Below are 20877 nucleotides of genomic sequence, written 5' to 3'. Positions count from 1 at the left end.
TGAAATGAATAGGCAGCAGGTTTAAAACAAACAAAAGGAAATATTTCTTCACCCAATGCACAGTCAACCTGTGGATCTCTTTGTTGTCAACGCCAAGACTATAACAGGGTTCAAAAAAGAACTAGAGAAGTTCCTGGAGGATAGGACCATCAGTGGCTATTAGCCAGGATGGGCAGGGATGGTGTCCCTAGCCTCTGTTTGCCAGAAACTGGGAATGGGCGACAGGGGATGGATCACTTGATGATGACCTGTTCTGCTCATTCCCTCTGAAGCACCTGGTGGTGGCCGCTGTCAGAAGACAGGAGACTGGGCTAGATGGACCATTGGTCTGACTCAGTACGGCCGTTCTTATGTACTTAAGAGCCAAGGCTGACGTTTCAGAAGTGCCAGAGCGGTGTCAGTGAGAAGTAAATGAGGATCAGGCCTTGTGACACTTTACTACGTTTTCAGTCTGTTGCTAAGGGCTTGTCTACACACAAACACGGAGCTGCTTTCTCTCCATTGGTACAGCCCTCCAGGGTGGCTGCCACTGTTAGGCCAGTTCTCCCCGCCGTGGTTGAGGTCACCTGTGCTGGACGCTTACCAGGCTGCTGGGACTGGCTCCCAGAACTGGATGGGTGTATTTCTGATATCCCTCGGCAGAGGTGCCGACTTCCTGAGTTCCCCGGGGGGCGGGCTCAACCCCTTCCCCGCCCCAGGCCCCACGCCCATTCCAGCCCTTCCCCAAGCCCCCACGCCTACCCCACCTCTTCCTGCCTCCGCTCCTCCCCCTCACCCCAGCACCTCCTGCATGTGGCTGAACAGCTGATTGCGGCGTGCAGGAGGGGCTGATTGGCAGCACCTGCTAGTGGGGGGGGGGGGAGGAGCTGATCCACAGGGCTGCCAGTGGCTGCTGAGCACCCACGGAGTCGGTGCCGATCTCCCTGGATTCTGGACAGGCCTTAGCACTGCCTGCTTCTTTGCACTTAGCACTCCCTACTGGAGGCCCCGTGGTCCTATCACATCCTGCCCCAGGAAAAGAGCAGCAAAGGGCTGCCGAGAGCGGCCCCATGGAAGCAGCCAATCAGAGCCCAGCAGGCTCAGGTGACAGGAGCTGCGGGTGCTAACAGGGCAGTGTCTGGCTGGGACCACAGGGGCACTCACACTCCTCTCTGGCCAAAGCAACTCTGGGGACAACCCGAGTTTCGTTCTAGCCGCATTTGCTGAAGCTGGGAAGAGAGAAGCTCTGAGAATTTTAACCCTGAGCTATGAGGGGGGCAGGGAAGTAGCAGCAACGAATTGCAGTGAGTGGCGCACGGCTGCTGTGCAGAGTGTCCCTGGGTCAGAACCTGGGCTAGTCTTTGGGCCCAGGTTCCCCCACCAGCAAAGTGGTATCCCCAAGAAGGGGACAAATTTCATTTGGAGGCCCAAGCGAAAGGCTGAAATTAAAGGGCTCAGAGCCAGGGCTGAAGACGCTGGTGAGGGCAGATAGTTTTGCTGGACACAGCGTCCCTCATGGAACAATGGAGCCTGTCCCTGTCTGAGGCACATGGGCCTTCATCTCCAGCCTCCTCATCCTTGCAGCCTCATGCACAGGAGCTGGGGTCTTCTCTCAGCAGTGTGCAATGAGGAGGGACATCACTGTAAGGGCAGGAATGGCCCCACTCGCCCTTCCATTGCCCCACTGATTGGTTTTGCCATCTAGATTTTAAGAACTGGAATGATAAAGACTGTCATATGAAAAACGGCTACGTTTGCAAGTATCGACCCTAGCGAGGAGAGTCGCTCGCCTGCGCCTAAAGGGGGAGCTCAGTGCCTGGGATGCAAAAGAACTGGGCTCCTTGGGCATGATCAGACAAGGTCCCAGACTTTCCGATGCCTTTGCTGCATCAAGGGACAGTCCTCTCCCTTCCTGAAAGACCAGATCTCACTTCCCCAGCTGCAAACTCTCTTCCCCGAAGTGTATCTATTCTAGTTACATTCCTGCCCCTTCCCCTCAGTGGCTGCAGCCCACAACAAGAATAAACTCTCCTGAGCATGCAGTTCTGTGTGTGTCTCCTCTGTCCCAATCCTGGCCCTGCATAGAGGCGTCCATCCAGCCCCCTCTGACTGTGTCCTGAACTGCCCAGATCTCAGTGGAGGAGAGGAAGGGGACCCTCAGAGGGAGGCAGGATGGGCCTGGCCTTTTGGATAAGGGACAGGACTTCGTCTCCCTCTAGATATCTGCAATAACCAGAGTTTCTTCTCTCTTCTGGCCCACCCACCTCCTCTTGGTCTTATCTCCACTCAGACACAAAGCAGGGACGTTTCTAGCGGTTGTGTAATCATCAGGCCCCACCAGAGCTGGAAGCATTTGCCACAGTACTAAGCAGGCTGAGCTCCGTGAATACCACCCCTTGGACCTTTTTCCAACTGGTCAGTGTTGGACAGTGACTGGGTTATGTTACTACTCCTGGGGGAATTCCGCACCACTGTGTGTGCAGAACTGGCTCGAGCCCCCCCACCGCAGTAATCTGGGAAAACTTAACACCGCCCCAGGCGCCTCCAAGAGACAATACATCCCCACTCACAGGCACTGAGTCTGTGTTTTACAAAAGAGAACTGCTATTGAAAGGGAAAGGGAACGCAGCATTAGTTTGGGAAAACATCACAACCACATTCAAACACATGTGATCATAAGCTGTGATCATAAGGTTAGGGACTATTTAGAAAAGCTGGACGTGCACAAGTCCATGGGGCCGGACGAGTTGCATCCGAGAGTGCTAAAGGAATTGGCGGATGTGATTGCAGAGCCATTGGCCATTATCTTTGAAAACTCGTGGCGAACGGCGGAAGTCCCAGATGACTGGAAAAAGGCTAATGTAGTGCCAATCTTTAAAAAAGGGAAGAAGGAGGATCCTGGGAACTACAGGCCAGTCAGCCTCACCTCAGTCCCCGGAAAAATCATGGAGCAGGTCCTCAAGGAATCAATCCTGAAGCACTTACACGAGAGGAAAGTGATCAGGAACAGTCAGCATGGATTCACCAAGGGTAGGTCATGCCTGACTAATCTAATAGCCTTCTATGATGAGATTACTGATTCTGTGGATGAAGGGAAAGCAGTGGATGTATTGTTTCTTGACTTTAGCAAAGCTTTTGACACGGTCTCCCACAGTATTCTTGTCAGCAAGTTAAAGAAGTATGGGCTGGATGAATGCACTATAAGGTGGGTAGAAAGTTGGCTAGATTGTCGGGCTGAACGGGTAGTGATCAATGGCTCCATGTCTAGTTGGCAGCCGGTGTCAAGTGGAGTGCCCCAGGGGTCGGTCCTGGGGCCGGTTTTGTTCAATATCTTCATAAATGATCTGGAGGATGGGGTGGATTGCACCCTCAGCAAATTTGCGGATGATACTAAACTGGGAGGAGTGGTAGATACGCTGGAGGGCAGGGATAGGATACAGAGGGACCTAGACAAATTGGAGGATTGGGCCAAAAGAAACCTGATGCGGTTCAATAAGGATAAGTGCAGGGTCCTGCACTTAGGACGGAAGAACCCAATGCACAGCTACAGACTAGGGACCGAATGGCTAGGCAGCAGTTCTGCGGAAAAGGACCTAGGGGTTACAGTGGACGAGAAGCTGGATATGAGTCAGCAGTGTGCCCTTGTTGCCAAGAAGGCCAATGGCATTTTGGGATGTATAAGTAGGGGCATAGCCAGCAGATTGAGGGACGTGATTGTTCCCCTCTATTCGACATTGGTGAGGCCTCATCTGGAGTACTGTGTCCAGTTTTGGGCCCCACACTACAAGAAGGATGTGGATAAATTGGAGAGAGTCCAGCGAAGGGCAACAAAAATGATTAGGGGTCTGGAACACATGACTTATGAGGAGAGGCTGAGGGAACTGGGATTGTTTAGTCTGCAGAAGAGAAGAATGAGGGGGGATTTGATAGCTGCTTTCAACTACCTGAGAGGTGGTTCCATAGAGGATGGTTCTAGACTATTCTCAGTGGTAGAAGAGGACAGGACAAGGAGTAATGGTCTCAAGTTGCAGTGGGGGAGGTTTAGGTTGGATATTAGGAAAAACTTTTTCACTAGGAGGGTGGTGAAACACTGGAATGCGTTACCTAGGGAGGTGGTAGAATCTCCTTCCTTGGAAGTTTTTAAGGTCAGGCTTGACAAAGCCTTGGCTGGGATGATTTGATTGGGGATTGGTCCTGCTTTGAGCAGGGGGTTGGACTAGATGACCTCCCGAGGTCCCTTCCAACCCTGATATTCTATGATTCTGTGATTCTATGATTCTAAGCCAAGCCAACCCCACAGCACACTTTTGTTAGGTGGGTTCATTTTCGTATGTTTTGTGACTACAGGAATCCATGTTGGTTTCAAAATGGAATTTTATGCCCACGTGAGCTATAGGTCCATTTTCCCGCTCTTTTATTTCTCCTGGAGTTGTAAACAACTTCCAGTCAGAACTGGTTTTCCTAAGGGGTTTCCCAGAAGGGGCTTCCCGCCTTTTCTAAGGGGTTTCCCAGGCAAGTGTATAAAAAGCTGGCCCGAACATGGCCTCAGGGCTGTCCAACTGAGTGGCAGCCAGGGACGGTCACGGGTCATGGGTCTTACCTGCAGACATCTATCCATCCTAGGGATTTTCCTCCTACAGCTTCCTCACCTCTAAAGAGAAGAGAGGAGAAGAAACAGCACTTACCTTTGTCATCGTCCATCGCTGTGCTCCTGAGCGTACCATTTCTTCTGTTTTCCTGGGGCCCCGAAGGAACATCAAGGGACTCCTTGGAGCTCCTCTCCAAAGCCTTGCCGTTAGCCAGAGGATTGAGGTCCCAAGCACCTGCTGTCGCTTTGATCTGCCAAGACGGATTTTATATCTGTTTTGTAGGGTTGAGTTTGGGGGTAATCACTGTATTGCGCAATTTTGCTCTTTATTCCCCTTCTTATTTGTCCCACTCTTTGTTATAAACCCTTCAATACACTTTATTTGATTTTACCTTTACTGATTGACTCCTCATTATTTAGGGTGGGAGGGGTCCTCTTTGCAGGAGAAGGGATCCTACCACATGACAGATGCTGGACAGGGAGGCCGAACCTAGGGAGACTGAAAGCATAAGGATCTCTTTTCTTATCACACACACACACTCCTCCTTTGCCTTTCAGTCCTTTCCCCCTTTAACAAAGGGCAGTGTCTTTTGCCTCAGTTTCCCAGCTGCTGGTGGGAAAGTCTGAGGAATGAATGTCCCATTAGCACATCGCTCCCCTCTCCCTCCACTGCACCCCACTCACAGTTGGCCATCCTTGGTCAGCAAAGACCCAGAGCTCAGAGGGGCCTTCATGTGGGTTCCCTCCCACCCCCACCCAGGACGTGCATTGAGCACAACGGACCCTGCTGCCACCCTTCCCTCTGCCACCATCGGTCACCCCGGCGCTGCTGCTGCTTCTCTGCCACCACCCGCCGCTCTCTGCGATGCCACGTTCTCAGGTCCCACCACTGAACCCAGCGCTCGGTGAGTAGCGGGAAACCTCACTGCTCGGGCGCTCTCTTTCCCTGCACCACCGTCCCGCACCAGGTCGATGGCTCGGCCGCTAGAGCTCATCACCAACTCTTGCTGGTGGCCGCTCTGACAATTTTTCCTAAAAGACTTAATTAACTTTAGGAAAAACAAACAAATATGCACATGGACACGTCCACGCCATTGTAATTTATCTAAATGTAGGATTTGTATTTTGCAGACTCAAGAATAAAAACAATGTACAGGTGTCTCTATTGTTTACTAGACCCAAATGCAATAGAAACACAAATAAGCTGCTTTGAACGTTCTTATCTTTTTTGTTGTTTCTTTGGCTTTTTTGGTAAAAGGTGGATGTCTGTACGACAATTTGACCCGGACGTTGCTCCTAGTCTTATGCTCTGCGCAGGAGCGACTCACCGTGCCAGGGAGCTGCCAAACCCTGTAGTTACAGCAACTGTAAACAGCGAGTGCGGCCCTTCAGCAAAGCCCACCCTGGGGAAGGTGGGTTGGGAACTCCCCTGTGGCTGTGGAGTCCCAGGCTCCCCGTGCCCCGGCCAGACAGGAGTGGGAGAGCTGCCCAGGGGAATGCCCTGGGGACCCAATGCCTCAGCTGCCTGCACTGACAAGAGCTGGCTCCAGCACCACGGGTCTCCAGAGACGCTGCCTACACCCTGCTTCACGAGAGCTCTTCACTGGAGGGTGGTGGCCTGCATCAGGACAGGCTCAGCCCACTTCTGCTGCCCTTTACTCATACAACAAGGTAACAACCTGTCATTCCCCTGCATTCAATAGTAAAGTGATTTGTAACCCACCAGCAGCCAACACTGCTCCCTTTGGCACGGCAGCTCTGTCTGCTGGATATCGAGGCAGAGAAGGTGAGTTCATAGAATCGTAGGACTGGAAGGGACCTCGAGAGGTCATCTAGCCCAGTCCCCTGCACTCAAGGCAGGGCTAGGTATGATCTAGAGTCTAGACCATCCCTGGCAGGCGTTTAACCGGCTCTTAAAAATCCCCAATGATGGAGAGTCCACAACCTCCCTAGCCAATTTATTCCAGTGCTTAACCACCCTGACAGCTAGGAAGTTTATGTCCAACCTAAACCTCCCTGGCTGCAATTTAAGCCCACTGCTTCTTCTCCTGTCCTCAGAGGTTAAGAAAAACAATTTTTCTCCCGCCTCCTTGTAACAACCTTTTATGTACTCATGTAAATACAGAAGTCGTTTTCCCCCAGCCCATCACTAGATGTTACAGGAGATCTCAGTCATTCCCTGCTCACATAGCCACTGGGAGCTGACAACAGGAAGGGATTCAGAGGGTTAACAGCCCATGGGGAACGCGGCTCCCTCCCACCAGCTGGGCACCCCAGTCACTCAACCCTGCACAGAGACCAGGCATGAGGGGGGCAGTCGCAGCCCTGCTTCTATGCCACCCAACCCCTGCAACCCTCTGCGGGGCCCCACAGAGCCAGGATCAGCCCCAGCACAGCAGTGGGTGGCTGTGTGTGTGGGTGTGTGGGGTTGGGAGGGGAATATGTTCACAGGGGCATGCATGTGAGTCGTGCAAGTGTTCGCAGGAGGAGGGTGTGGGGAGGGGAATGTTCAGAGGGGAAGGGTGGGTGACGTCTCTCCTGCTGTCCCCGCTCCCTGTCCTGGGCACCTGCCAGCTCTTTGCACAGAGATCAGGAAGCTGAAACCCAGAGAAATGAAACCTAAAGGGAGCGTGAGGAATCAGAAAGAGCTGGGCCAGGAAACACAGCAGGCTATGGTGAGGCCCCACCCCCGGCCAGCCTGCCTCACTCTGGGGAGAATGCATTCGGCTGGCAAGGCCTCAGGCTGCTCTGAGAGCCTCGGATGACCGGGGCTGGGGAGCACATGGGACATGATGGGATTTGTGCCTTTAAGGAGCCCTTTATGCATCTCCAGCAAGGGGCTCTCAGCTGGGAGCTGGTCAGGGCCCGTTAACCCTCGCAAGCCCAGGCCTCAGGCACCGACACCCCCCAACAAAAAGCAACTGCGGCTTTGCATCCCCTTTAAATAAATTGCTCTAGATGTGGCCCTAGGGTGCTGGCTGTTCCCCCCTCACCCCTCAATGATGGGACAGTCCCCCCTACCGATCGAGGGCAGAGAACCAGGCAAACGATTCCCTGAGTTTGTTGAAATCGGCTTTTTAAGTGTATTGTCTTTATGCTGCTGCTCCCCCTGCTTCCTTCCCCTAGGATCACAAACTCTTTATCGCTGTGTAGTCACTTTCACCCAAGTTGCCTTCCACCTTCAGGTTCACAGCCAGCTCCTCCCTATTAGTGAGAAGGAAATGGCAACTAGCCACCGGCCTTCCCCCCTTTACATCCTCCACCTTCTGAAACAAAACAAAATGTATATTTAAAAAACCCTACGGAAAGACGCTTCTCCCTCTGGGAGAGGAGAAACCAAACATGTGACAGGTGTGAGTCACAGTACTTAATGCACAGCTGGAAAGCGCTCAGACACTGCAATGAGGAGCAGAGAGTAAGAACCCATGTAGGACTGAACAGAAGACACCCCCACACTGTCCCCACAGCGCAGTGAACCAGGCAGGGGCCCACGGAGATAGAACGCGATCGTGTCATTGAAGAGCGCACCAGCATGCGGCACTACAAAGGGAAGAGATGAGGCTGCACAGGGAACCTGGGTAACGATGCAGCCTCTGGCGGGACACAGCTGAGAGTATCAGTTCAGGACAAATTGCTTAGAGCAGGGCAGTTACAGCCCACGGTTGAGTTTCCTTTACTATTAAGGCACACCAAACCAGCCAAACAGATCACTTCGGTCTCACCCCACTGGCTAACCATAAGTCACACAAGCAATTCCCTTAGACACTCCACTTCCCCAGTATCACCACCAGGGCCACTCGTTATGGGGACGACTGGTTATGAAAACCAATACCCCAGTAAAAGAAAAACGGTTCTCCCAAACCTAAAGGACCAAGCCCCACACCCAGGTCAATATACAAGTCAGATCTCACCCACAAATCACACTGTTGCCAATCCTTTAGAATCTAAAAGTTTACTCATTGAAAGAAAGAAAGAAATATAGATGAGAGCTAAAATTGGTTAAATGGAATCAATGATATACAGTGATGGCAAAGTTCTTGGTTCAGGCATGTCACAGTGATGGAATAAATGGCAGGTTCAAATCAAGTCTCTGGAGAACGTCCCCAGCTGGGATGGGTCATTCAGTCCTTTGTTCAGAGCTTCAGTGTCGCAAAGTCTCTCCAAAGGTAAGAAACAGGATTGAAGATAAAATGGAGGGATTTCCAGGGCCTTTTATATCCTCTGCCGTGTGGAAGGACACCCCTTTGTTCTTACTGTGGAAAATCACAGCAGCAAGATGGCGTTTGGAGTCACATGGGCAAGCCACATGTCCCTGCATGACTCAATTCTTTTACAGGGAGAGCAGCCATTGCTCACATGCTACCTTGAACATTCCCAGGAAGACTTCTCATGTGAATTGGAGTCTCCCAAGGTCCACTGTCCGTTAAGTGTTTCTTGACTGGGCACTTACCGAGAATAGTCCCTTCTCAAGAAGCTGACCAAATGCTTCCCTGAGGCTACTTAGAATCAAGCACATTGAGATACAAGTACATAGCCAATGTTCATCACTTCAGCCACAACAACGATACGCCCAGACAGACAGCATAATCCTACCCAGCCAATCCTAACCTCTCCATAGACACCTCACACGACAACCTCTGTACCATATTTGCTGCAAATATATAACAGTGGTTGCAACAATGATCTATACGGTCACAGGTCATGTCAATAACGTCACAACCTGACTATTATTTCCTCACTTTAGAGGGTTTAATTTCTATGTGGGGGAGGCATTTTCAAAAGTGCCGAAGTGACTGAGGAGCATGGCTCACGCTGGCAGCCAATGGGGCCTGGGTGTCTAAACCGCGGGGGTGGCCTTTGGAAAATCGCACCCTGCGCGGATAAAGCTGGGGGAGGGTTCGGGGAGAGGAGGAGACCTGGGGGAGCAGGTACAAAGCTCTCACCTTTGGCTAATTGCCCTGCCTCCGTCATCGCCCTCTGCTCCTCGCTGCTCTGTGCCCAGGCAGGGCCCTGGAAGTGCATGAGGGCGATACGAACACCCCTCGGTGGTGGGGAAGGGCTGGCCGGGGCCGGGACACGGGCAACCGGTTCGGGGCAGGGGGCTGTGGAGCTGGTTGGGGGCGTAGCGGGGAGCGCGCCGCGGCGTGGTGATGGTGAGTGACCCCGTCTGTGTGCTGGGAAGCCCAGGCCAGGATTGTACGTGTGCAAGCGCGTGTGTGCGCACACACACACACACACACACACACCCCATAACTAGCCCCATGTCACCCATGGAGCTGCAGGTGGCGACTCGGGCTGGGCGGACGCTGAAGATGACAAGGGGAAGTGAAAGTTAAGTTTCAGTTTCCTTTTCTCCTGCTCACTCTCGCTTCCTGGGGAAAGGCAGCTCCCCAGCCAAACCAGCGAGATCCCCAGCGAGCAACCCGCCCTGCGTATGAAGGGCAGCATCGCCCGGGCGGCCACAGTCCGTCCTGCCCGGGCAGAACTCGGGTCTCTCCCTGAACCGGGCACTTCCACACCGTGGGAAGAAACCCGGGGCAGTGAAAGGAGCCGTCACCTCCCCTGCCTGGGACTCAGCGGATCGCAATGAGGTAGGAGCATTGGGGTCGCTGGGCGGGGGGGACATTTCCAGCGAGGGCTAAAGTCAGACAGCTTGCCACCCCCCTCTGCGCATTTCTGGGCTGTAAATCTCCGGCTTTTAAATCTCTGGGGCGCGGTCACTCTGGGGTGATTCTGCGTCCTGTTGACTCTCCAGGCTGGTGCCTCTCAGGGCTAGTGCAGGTCACTGTTGACACCTCCCCTGCGAGCTCCCCTCGCTGTACCTTCACGGAGAACTCCCCCTCTGGCCAGCTGTCACTCCGGCTTCGCTCCGCATCAACGGAGGAGCCGGTAAGAGAGTGCCCCCCCCCAGCCCTGTGCCCCCTCTCCGTTGTGTTTCAGAGGAGCAGCCCTGTTAGTCTGTATTCACAAAGAGAAAAGGAGGACTTGTGGCACCTTAGAAACGAACCAATTTGTTTGAGCATAAGCTTTCCTGAGCTACAGCTCAGGAAACCTGGCTGCTGGTGTGGGGCGGGGGGGGGGGGGAGAGATTAACTCTGATCCCTGGGGAGCTGGAGCCAAGGGGCAGCTGGGGGGCGGGACGGGACCAGCCCAGGAGATGCAGAGAGAAAAGGCAGCAGCAGCAGGAGCCCGGAGCTACAGCGCAGGGGAGGCTGCTGGGAGGGGAACCAGCTGCTTGCAAGGGGGCGGGGGGGCTCTTGTGAACGCTCAGCCTGGAGCTGAGACCACGTAACCCCACTGCCCCCCCAGCACCACCCTGAGCGCAGGGCACCGGCACCAGACCAGAGCGCAGGGACAGCTGGAGGGGGGGGGGGGGGAAGGCTGTGTGTCTAGCAAGGCAAAGGGGGGGGAGTCCTGTGAGTCTAACAAGATGGGGGGGGGGGTTGTTCTATTGTTCAGTGTGGTGCTTGTTCCAGGGTGACCATATTTCAGGTTCCCAAAAACACTTCCTTATTTACTTTCTCCACACCAGTCATGACTGTATAGACCTCAATCATATCCCCCCTTAGTCGTCTCTTTTCCAAGATGAGCAGTCCCAGTCTTATTAATCTCTCCTAACATGGAAGCCGTTCCATACCCCTAATCATTTTTGTTGCCCTTTTCTAAACCTTTTCCAATTCCAATATATCTGTTTTGAGATGGGGCAACCACATCTGCATGCAGGATGCACAGCAGGGGGAGTGGTGTAACAGGCCTCCATTGTCTCAGTTAAATGGCCAGAGACAGAATATTTACATTCTGCCTGACTGTCAGCATCTCCCCATTACATTTCTCTCCTGCCTGCTGACTAGAGTGGGCCCCGTTCCCATTGATACTAAGGTTATGGCTACAGTGCAGTCGCAGGTGTGTCTAGCTCAGGTAGGCATCCCCATGCGAGCTTTAATCTAGCTAGTGGGACTAAACCGAGCAGTGAAGCCGCAGTGGCGCAGATCCGGATGTGGCCTAGAAACACAAGTACGTACCTGGGGGGCCAGATGGGCTTGCAGGTCCTGCACCGCCAAGTGTCACTGCTGTCTTTAGCTGTGATATCTAGGTTACAGCTAGTGCGGGTAGGGCAGCCCATGCTACGGTCCCACCTCTCACTGCAGGGTAGACACACCCTGCGGCCATTTCACAGCACCCTGGCCGTGCAAAGGGGCCTTTCCATTTACACTCGCTTTACGCTGCCAGCGTGCTGGGAACTAGCCTTTGTGTAAATGAGAGTCAGGCCCTTCCTGTCTCCTTGGATAAATGGCCCCCGTTGAAGTCAGTGCGAGACTCTCTCTCCACACACACATATACGTATCCCAGGACATAAATGACCCCAGTGGGCAGCCAGATGATTTCCAATGTTTGAGGGGGTTTAAGCGCTCCCTGAAGATTCAGTTTTCTAGATATCAGCTCCTTAAAAGTTACATTTCTATTAAGGTTAACCCCCATACCTTACATTATTGGTCCAGACTGCATTTGCAACCTTAGCTCCACATTCACCAAGTTCTTACATGGGAAATCCCTTTGTTTTGTGGGCTCTGTTTTGTGACATCATGATGTACATTTTGGCTTGGAATAACACGCATCAAATATTCCAGTTAATAGCTAGCTTCGGCCCTAAAGGTGAACTGCACAACAAAATAATCACTTCTAAATACTCTCACTTAGCAGCTCTGGTGCTGGAGGAGCATTCAAACAGGTAAACACATTTTGAACAAACGTTGTACATTGTTATTTCCCCCTGTCATAAATATAAAGGGAAGGGTAAACCCCTTTAAAATCCCTCCTGGCCAGAGGAAAACTCCTCTCACCTGTAAAGGGTTAAGAAGCTAAAGGTAACCTCGCTGGCACCTGACCAAAATGGCCAATGAGGAGACAAGATACTTTCAAAAGCTGGGAGGAGGGAGAGAAACAAAGGGTCTCTGTCTGTCTGTATGCTGCTTTTGCTGGGGATACACCAGGAATGGAGTCTTAGAACTTTTAATAAGTAATCTAGCTAGGTATGTGTTAGATTATGATTTCTTTAAATGGCTGAGAAAAGAATTGTGCTGAATAGAATAACTATTTCTGTCTGTGTATCTTTTTTGCAACTTAAGGTTTTGCCTAGAGGGATTCTCTATCTTTTTAATCTAATTACCCTGTAAGGTATCTACCATCCTGATTTTACAGAGGGGATTTCTTTACTTCTATTTACTCCTATTTCTATTAAAAGTCTTCTTGTAAGAAAACTGAATGCTTTTTCATTGCTCTCAGATCCAAGGGTTTGGGTCTGTGGTCACCTAATTTCCAACATTTCCCAGGAAAGGGGGGGGTGCAAGTGTTGGGAGGATTGTTCATTGTTCTTAAGATCCAAGGGTCTGGGTCTGTAGTCACCCAGGCAAATTGTTGAGGCTTTTTACCAAACCTTGTCCAGGAAGTGGGGTGCAAGGTTTTGGGAAGTATTTTGGGGGGAAAGACGTTTCCAAACAGCTCTTCCCCAGTAACCAGTATTTGTTTGGTGGTGGTAGCGGCCAATCCAAGGCAAATGGTGGAATATTTTGGACCTTGGGGAAGTTTTTGACCTAAGCTGGTAAAGATAAGCTTAGGAGGTTTTCATGCAGGTCCCCACATCTGTACCCTAGCGTTCAGAGGGGGGGAGGAACCTTTACACTCCCCTGAGAAATTCTCCTGACGTTACCAAGCGGGGAGCTTTCTGTGACATAACAAATACCACAGGCTGCATCTATTGCAATGAGTCATGGGGGTTTGGCAGTGTTGCTTTCTAGGACACAGGAAGTACTAAGAGGATTTCACAAAGGTTAGATTCAACCCATTCATACTGGTCCCATGCATGGGAGAGTGAGGACGTCAGACACTGAAATCCAGGCTTAGTTCTTTGTTGCCACTTAGCAATTTGCTTTTAACCGGAAAGAAGCCCTGTCACTCTGTAATCACTACCCCAGGATTGTAGCATATAGTGGAAATTCATTCAGCCCAAATGGAGTCTCATTTTTCCCTCTCTTTGCAGCACCCTGCGTCTGAAGGAGAAGCTGCAGGCCCTCCAGTGCCACTTCACCTGGAACTTTGAAATCAGAGACCAGGTAGATGCAGTTCATCTCCTCCAAACTCTGGCTCTCAGGATTGCCCACACTCACTACCAGAACCAGCCCACGCTCCTTGCCATGCAGGCTTATCTCTGCCACCTGTAAGGGCAATATGAAGAAGCTCTGCAAAGCCTTAGAGAAGCCGAAAAGATTCTGCAAAGAGATCACCCAGATAACTTCCCCCGGCAGGTCCTGGTCATTTACGGAAACTACGCCTGGATCTATTATCACTTGGCCCACTATGATTTGGTTGAACTTTACCTGGACAAGGTTAGAAAGATCTGCAGCTCCCTGAAGAGCCGCTCTCCACATGCAGCTCAGCTCCCTGAGATACATGCACAGAAAGGCTGGTCTCTCCTGGCAGCAGGCTTCCGCAATGGCAAAGAAGCCACAGAGTGTTTCCAAATGGCATTAGGAGAAGACGAAGCGAATGGGGAATTTCTTGCTGGGTTGGCAATCGCAGCCTTTGCATCATGGGATCACTCATACAATTCTACGTCTTGGAATGAAGCCAGAGAGAAGTTGGAAGACATTATCCCTGAACAGCCGCAAAACTATGAAGCTAAGGTGTATTTAGCCGAGATCCTTAAGGAATCGGATAGACAGCAAGCAGAAGCCCTCTTAGAAGATGTTGTTCAGAATAGCCTGGACCCTGAGGTCCTGAGACGTGCAGCCAAGATCTTTGAATGGGAATTCGTAGAAAAAAAAATTTCTATTCTAGAGCGAGCAATCTCTCTGAACCCCAATTACCATCTCCTTCACTATGACCTTGGCATCTGCTACAAGATGCAGTTGTGGGGGGCCAAATCCAGCAGAAGAGAAGAAATATTGGCAGCAGCTATTGAGGCCTTCAAAAAGGCTGTGCAGAAAGATCCAACCTCTGTGTTTTCAAGGCTAGCTTTAGCTGAAATGTATGGAGAAAACACACCTCACTTCCGAGAAGAGATTTATCTCAATCTCGTGAGTGCAATGCCCAGCCTCAGCAAGAAGTGTCAGCAGGCAGTCTGCCTTCACTGGGGAAATTTCCTCTTCTACAAGAAGAACAGTGTGCAGAAGGCAGCTGAGATGTACAAAGCAGGTTTTGCCATTCCAGACAACTACCCGGAGAGGCAACAACTGAAAAGGAAGTTGGAAAAGGTGGCAGAAATATTCCAGCAGAACTCCCAAACCACTGAGGCTGAGGCCATACGTGACTTCATTCACGAGACTGAAAGTCATTCTCTTGAATAAAGGAGGAAGTCAACTTGTGGCAACAACAGAGCAGGAGACTGGAGATGTGGAGAAAATGGGGGTCCTTTCCCTTCCCTGGACACACCAAGACCTCCTTCTGAAGTGAGTCACTTTCCCCACCTGTGTAACAATGACATTCGTGTTGCAAATGATTCAGACTATGGCACATGCTGCTGCTGCTGCTGCTAATTATTACTAGCTACCTGTCTTGTGGTCACGCCTAGGAGCCCAGACATGGACCAGGACCCCATTGTGTCTGGCTCCAAAGAGTCTACAGTCTGCAACAAGGGACAACAGGAGCAAACCAGCAGACGGACAGGGGAGCACAGGGAGACAATACTGGTCAGCAAAATGGACAGTGGCCTCAGCCCACCAGCTACCCAGCCATTGTCAAGTGTTTTGTAAGTATCACTGCAGAGGACAGTTTAGCTTCTGATACTGAGCAGCTGTTTCTACTCAGAGGGGACGGTGCGACCATCCTTGTCTCTACGCAAACCTACCCTCCAGCTCTGCGGCCTTCCAACATCCACGCAGCATATAGGTGTGGAGTTTCTTCTAACAGCGTTGAGTTTTTGTATTTGCATAGATGAGTGCCTGTAATGGGAATAATTATATAGACACATCTTTGCTTTCCGCACCTCACCCTGACCATGACTCACATTTACATGGCACCAGTTTCCCCAGCTTGTCATGGATCTGATTTATTGTAAATGAAGTAAAAACATAAGTTACAGAGAAAACAGAAATAAATCAATCTCTTTGTGTTGAAACATTGCTTCTCCTGCCTCTAGATTGCATCGGGCTGAGCAGCACACATAGGACCCTACAGGCGTGTCGAGCTCACAGTAAAGCACCAGGACAGTCACTAACAGAACACGAACTGTCCCACATTGAGGTGTCATTACAGGAGGGTTTGGAACAAATTGATAAACTAAACCATAATAAGTCACCAGGACCAGATGGCATCACCCAAGAGTTCTGAAGGAACTCAAATGCGACATTGCAGAACTACTAACTGTCGTCTGTAACCGATCATTTAAATCGGCTTCTTTACCAGATGACTGGACGACAGCGAATGTGAGGCCATTTTTTTTAAAGGCTCCAGAAATGATTCTGGCAATTACAGGCCGGTAAACTTGACTTCAGTACCAGGCAAACTGGTTGAAACTAACTATAGGAAAGAACAGAATTATCAGACACATTGATGAACATGATTTGCTGGGAAAGTGTCAACATGTATTTAGATTTTCAGAAAGCCTTTGGCAAGGTCCCTCACCAAAGGCTCTTAAGCAAAGTAACCTGTCATGGGATAAGAGGGAAGGTCCTCTCACAAAGAGATCTCACAAAACTGGGTGACTGGGCAACAAAATGGCAGATGAAATTCAATGTTGATAAATGAAAAGTAATGCACATTGGAAAACATAATCCCAACTATACATAGAAAATGATGGGGTCTAAATTAGCTGTTACCATTCAAGAAAGATCTTGGAGTCATTGTGGAGAGTTCTCTGAAAACATCCACTCAGTGTGCAGCGACAGTCAAAAAAAGCGAACAGAATGTTGGGAATCGTTAGGAGAAGGATAGATAAGAAGACACAAAATACTTTATTGCCTCTCTTTAAATCCATGGTACGCCCACACCTTGAATACTGCATGCAGATGTGGTTCCCCCATCTCAAAAAAGATCGATTGGAATTGGAAAAGTTTCAGAAAAGGGCAACAAAAATGACTAGGGGTATGGAACGGCTTCCATATGGGGAGGGATTAATAAGACTGGGACTTTTCAGCTTGGAAAAGAGATGACTAAGAGGGGAAATGATAGAGGTCTATAAAATCATGACTAGTGTGGAGAAAGTAAATAAGGAAGTGTTATTTACTCCGTCTCATAACCCAAGAGCTAGGGGTCGCCAAATGAAATGAATAGGCAGCAGGTTTAAAACAAACAAAAGGAAATATTTCTTCACCCAATGCACAGTCAACCTGTGGATCTCTTTGTTGTCAACGCCAAGACTATAACAGGGTTCAAAAAAGAACTAGAGAAGTTCCTGGAGGATAGGACCATCAGTGGCTATTAGCCAGGATGGGCAGGGATGGTGTCCCTAGCCTCTGTTTGCCAGAAACTGGGAATGGGCGACAGGGGATGGATCACTTGATGATGACCTGTTCTGCTCATTCCCTCTGAAGCACCTGGCGGTGGCCGCTGTCAGAAGACAGGAGACTGGGCTAGATGGACCATTGGTCTGACTCAGTATGGCCGTTCTTATGTACTTAAGAGCCAAGGCTGACGTTTCAGAAGTGCCAGAGCGGTGTCAGTGAGAAGTAAATGAGGATCAGGCCTTGTGACACTTTATTACGTTTTCAGTCTGTTGCTAAGGGCTTGTCTACACACAAACACGGAGCTGCTTTCGCTCCATTGGTACAGCCCTCCAGGGTGGCTGCCACTGTTAGGCCAGTTCTCCCCGCCGTGGTTGAGGTCACCTGTGCTGGACGCTTACCAGGCTGCTGGGACTGGCTCCCAGAACTGGATGGGTGTATTTCTGATATCCCTCGGCAGAGGTGCCGACTTCCTGAGTTCCCCGGGGGGCGGGCTCAACCCCTTCGCCGCCCCAGGCCCCACGCCCATTCCAGCCCTTCCCCAAGCCCCCACGCCTACCCCACCTCTTCCTGCCTCCGCTCCTCCCCCTCACCCCAGCACCTCCTGCGTGTGGCTGAACAGCTGATTGCGGCGTGCAGGAGGGGCTGATTGGCAGCACCTGCTAGTGGGGGGGGGGGGAAGGAGCTGATTCACAGGGCTGCCAGTGGCTGCTGAGCACCCACGGAGTCGGTGCCGATCTCCCTGGATTCTGGACAGGCCTTAGCACTGCCTGCTTCTTTGACCTCGAGGCTCACTCCGTGGTCCTAGACTCTGGATCTGGCACCCCTTCTTGAAAGTGGGGCCCCATGGCTCATGGGCGCGTGAGACAGGCTGCACCAGGCCTTTGTGGCCCCTACTGGAGGCCCCGTGGTCCTATCACATCCTGCCCCAGGAAAAGAGCAGCAAAGGGCTGCCGAGAGCGGCCCCATGGAAGCAGCCAATCAGAGCCCAGCAGGCTCAGGTGACAGGAGCTGCGGGTGCTAACAGGGCAGTGTCTGGCTGGGACCACAGGGGCACTCACACTCCTCTCTGGCCAAAGCAACTCTGGGGACAACCCGAGTTTCGTTCTAGCCGCATTTGCTGAAGCTGGGAAGAGAGAAGCTCTGAGAATTTTAACCCTGAGCTATGAGGGGGGCAGGGAAGTAGCAGCAACGAATTGCAGTGAGTGGCGCACGGCTGCTGTGCAGAGTGTCCCTGGGTCAGAACCTGGGCTAGTCTTTGGGCCCAGGTTCCCCCACCAGCAAAGTGGTATCCCCAAGAAGGGGACAAATTTCATTTGGAGGCCCAAGCGAAAGGCTGAAATTAAAGGGCTCAGAGCCAGGGCTGAAGACGCTGGTGAGGGCAGATAGTTTTGCTGGACTTCTGTTACCTGGAAAGGGTTTCATTTTGATTCCGTCACGTGGCTGGGGGGCTCAGCTACTGAAGACCCACCAATCGAGGTGGGGGGTGCCAGGAGCAGGGAAAGGGCTGCAGTACTGCTCGCAGCAGCAGGTGGTGCTCAAGAGGCGAGTGTGCCCTGTTAACTCTCTTTGCTTAATCACATGAGAAATACACAGACCCCACCAAAATTATAAACCCTACCTGCACTTCCCTTCACTCCAGCTTACTCTGCTTTGAGGGAATGGTATCTGAGAGGGATAGCTCAGTGATTTGAGCATTGGCCTGCTAAACTCTGGGTTGTGAGTTCAGTCCTTGAGGGGGCCATTTAGGGATCTGGGGCAAAATAAATCAATTAAATTGGGGATGGGTCCTGCTTTGAGCAGGGGGTTGGACTAGATGACCTCCTGAGGACCCTTCCAACCCTGAGATTCTATGATCTGTGTGGAGAGGAAGGTTATAAATAAATACAGGAGTTACAGACAGCATGGGGGAGTCAGCAGCTGAGTGATGCAGGATCTACAGGTGGGGCCCCTGTGAGGGCTGGGACCAGTCCCTGTACCACTTTGGATACAGGTCAGCGCTGTTCCAGTTTCATTTACTAGGGAGCCTCCACTGAGATAACGTCTGGTCCGCTTTGGAGTGCTTTATGGACGGAAGAGCCAGGAGGAAAGCATTTGTTCCCCTCAGGCGAAGGGGCTTATGGAACTTACAGGTAGCTGCTGTAACTGTGTTAACCTGGGACCCTGTTGTCTCACTTCATGAGAGAATGGGGCAGCACTTTTCGAAGGGAGGGTTTGTACATTTTTAACCTGACTTTGCTGGGCTTCTGGGGGGAAGGTAGTGCCCTCTAGTGACAGCCTGAGAGAAGTCCAGGGAATGGATATTTTCTGTGTTGATCCCAATCCCTGCACCACTTGGGATACTTGCTACACATTTCTCTTCCACCGGCAATTGAGCCTGTCACAAAACTCTTAACCCAAGGGCTGGGATACTGCGAGCTGCGAGGACCCCCGACTTAAGAACATACGAATGGCCAATGGTCCGTCTAGCCCCGTATCTTGTCTTCCCACAGTGGCCCATGCCAGTTGCAAACTTTGACTTGCTGACAAGGCTCTGGTGGTATCTCAGTCTCTTCAAACACTTCCTTCTGCTCCAGCTAGGAAGAATCCAGGTGACACAAGCTGCATGCTTTGGTGGCACTATAGAGAGTGAGAAATCATCCCTGAGAGAAGATCAGAGGGGAATGGGTTTGTAGGGGGGTGCTGAAGGGTAGGTTGGATGTTGGAACCTTGCGTTTAAATGTACACAAACAGCAACAAAGGGGGAGGGGGAATCTGTATAAGAACTTAATAGCTTTTGTTTTTAAAATTATTCGTAAGTATTCCAAAAATGGTTCACCATATTTGTGTGTGTCGCAGGGCTGGTACACTCTGTTCCCCTTTGGGAACGGAGGCAGGCATTATAGCCCCACAGTTCAATCCAACTGAGCACCATAAGCCTCAGGGCAATGTGGCCTAGTGGCCAGAGACAATAAGGCAGCGCTTCCTTGCAGGGCTGCGGGGCTAGTGCCCAGAATCAACATGGCCGCCCTCCTCGTCAGGGCTGTGTGGCCCCATGGCCAGAGTGGCTGGGGAAGTGGGCCACTGCCTCACGGTGGGTGGCAGCTGGGTTTGGGGGACCTGGGCCCTCCCTACGCCACCGGGTTCCAACCCAGGCCCCTAGCGGTGGAGGGTTTCCCTGCCACCTGCTCAGTGGGGATCCTGCCATAACACACTGAGCCAAGCCCCGGTTCTATGACCAGTTCCCCATCAAGTTTCCCTGGATTACTTCCTACCCATTCCTCTATAGTTAGCCATATCGGGGGGTCCCACAGCCTCCTCTTCCTCTGTGGTGCCTGGGAGTCATTGGTCATCACAGTCTGGCTGGCCTCTGCATCTTGGAGTATCAGCGCTCCCTCCGTGGGAACCAGCAGCGCGCCTCCATTCCCTTCAGCGGTCCGCCCAGACTGAGCTGAGTTCCTCCCTTTTATATCCGGGTTCCAGCTGGATCCGGGGGAGCTTTGCCTCCTTGCCCCACAGAGCGTGATTAACCGCTGCCGAGCCAGTGCAGGGCTGGTTCACCCTGTCACGGTGTGCATTAAATGTTTCTTTACTAAGGAATTGTCCGATTCTCTGTCTTTGAAGCAGACTGGGAACTGGTAACAGCTACGTTCCCGGTTTTACCTACCCCGGCCCTGAGGTTTAACTCTGTGTAATGCTTTGGGAAAAGACAGAATTGTGGCCTGTGTTGAGGTGAGGAGCAGGAAAAAGGGGGGTGTAATGGAGTTATACGTGTTACCTCTGCACCCCTTCCCCAATTACATGCATTCACACTGGCATAGCATGTTCTCCTGTGGGAAGGGGTATAAGCTATTCTTACACTGGCCTTATACTGCATCAACACAAGAGGTTGGA

At 51.4% G+C, this 20877-nt stretch overlaps 1 pseudogene; it reads left to right on the top strand.

Annotated features, from left to right (window-relative positions):
- Positions 1-10153: 10153 nt before the first annotated feature.
- On the top strand, positions 10154-16684 carry LOC141991083 (interferon-induced protein with tetratricopeptide repeats 2-like; annotated as a pseudogene).
- The last annotated feature ends 4193 nt before the right edge of the window (positions 16685-20877 follow it).

Source organism: Natator depressus, chromosome 1 (genome assembly GCF_965152275.1).
Source record: "Natator depressus isolate rNatDep1 chromosome 1, rNatDep2.hap1, whole genome shotgun sequence".
In the NCBI taxonomy this organism is placed as follows: Eukaryota; Metazoa; Chordata; order Testudines; family Cheloniidae; genus Natator; species Natator depressus.
Note: the sequence above shows the minus strand (reverse complement) of the source record. Positions and strands in the feature narration are given on the sequence as shown.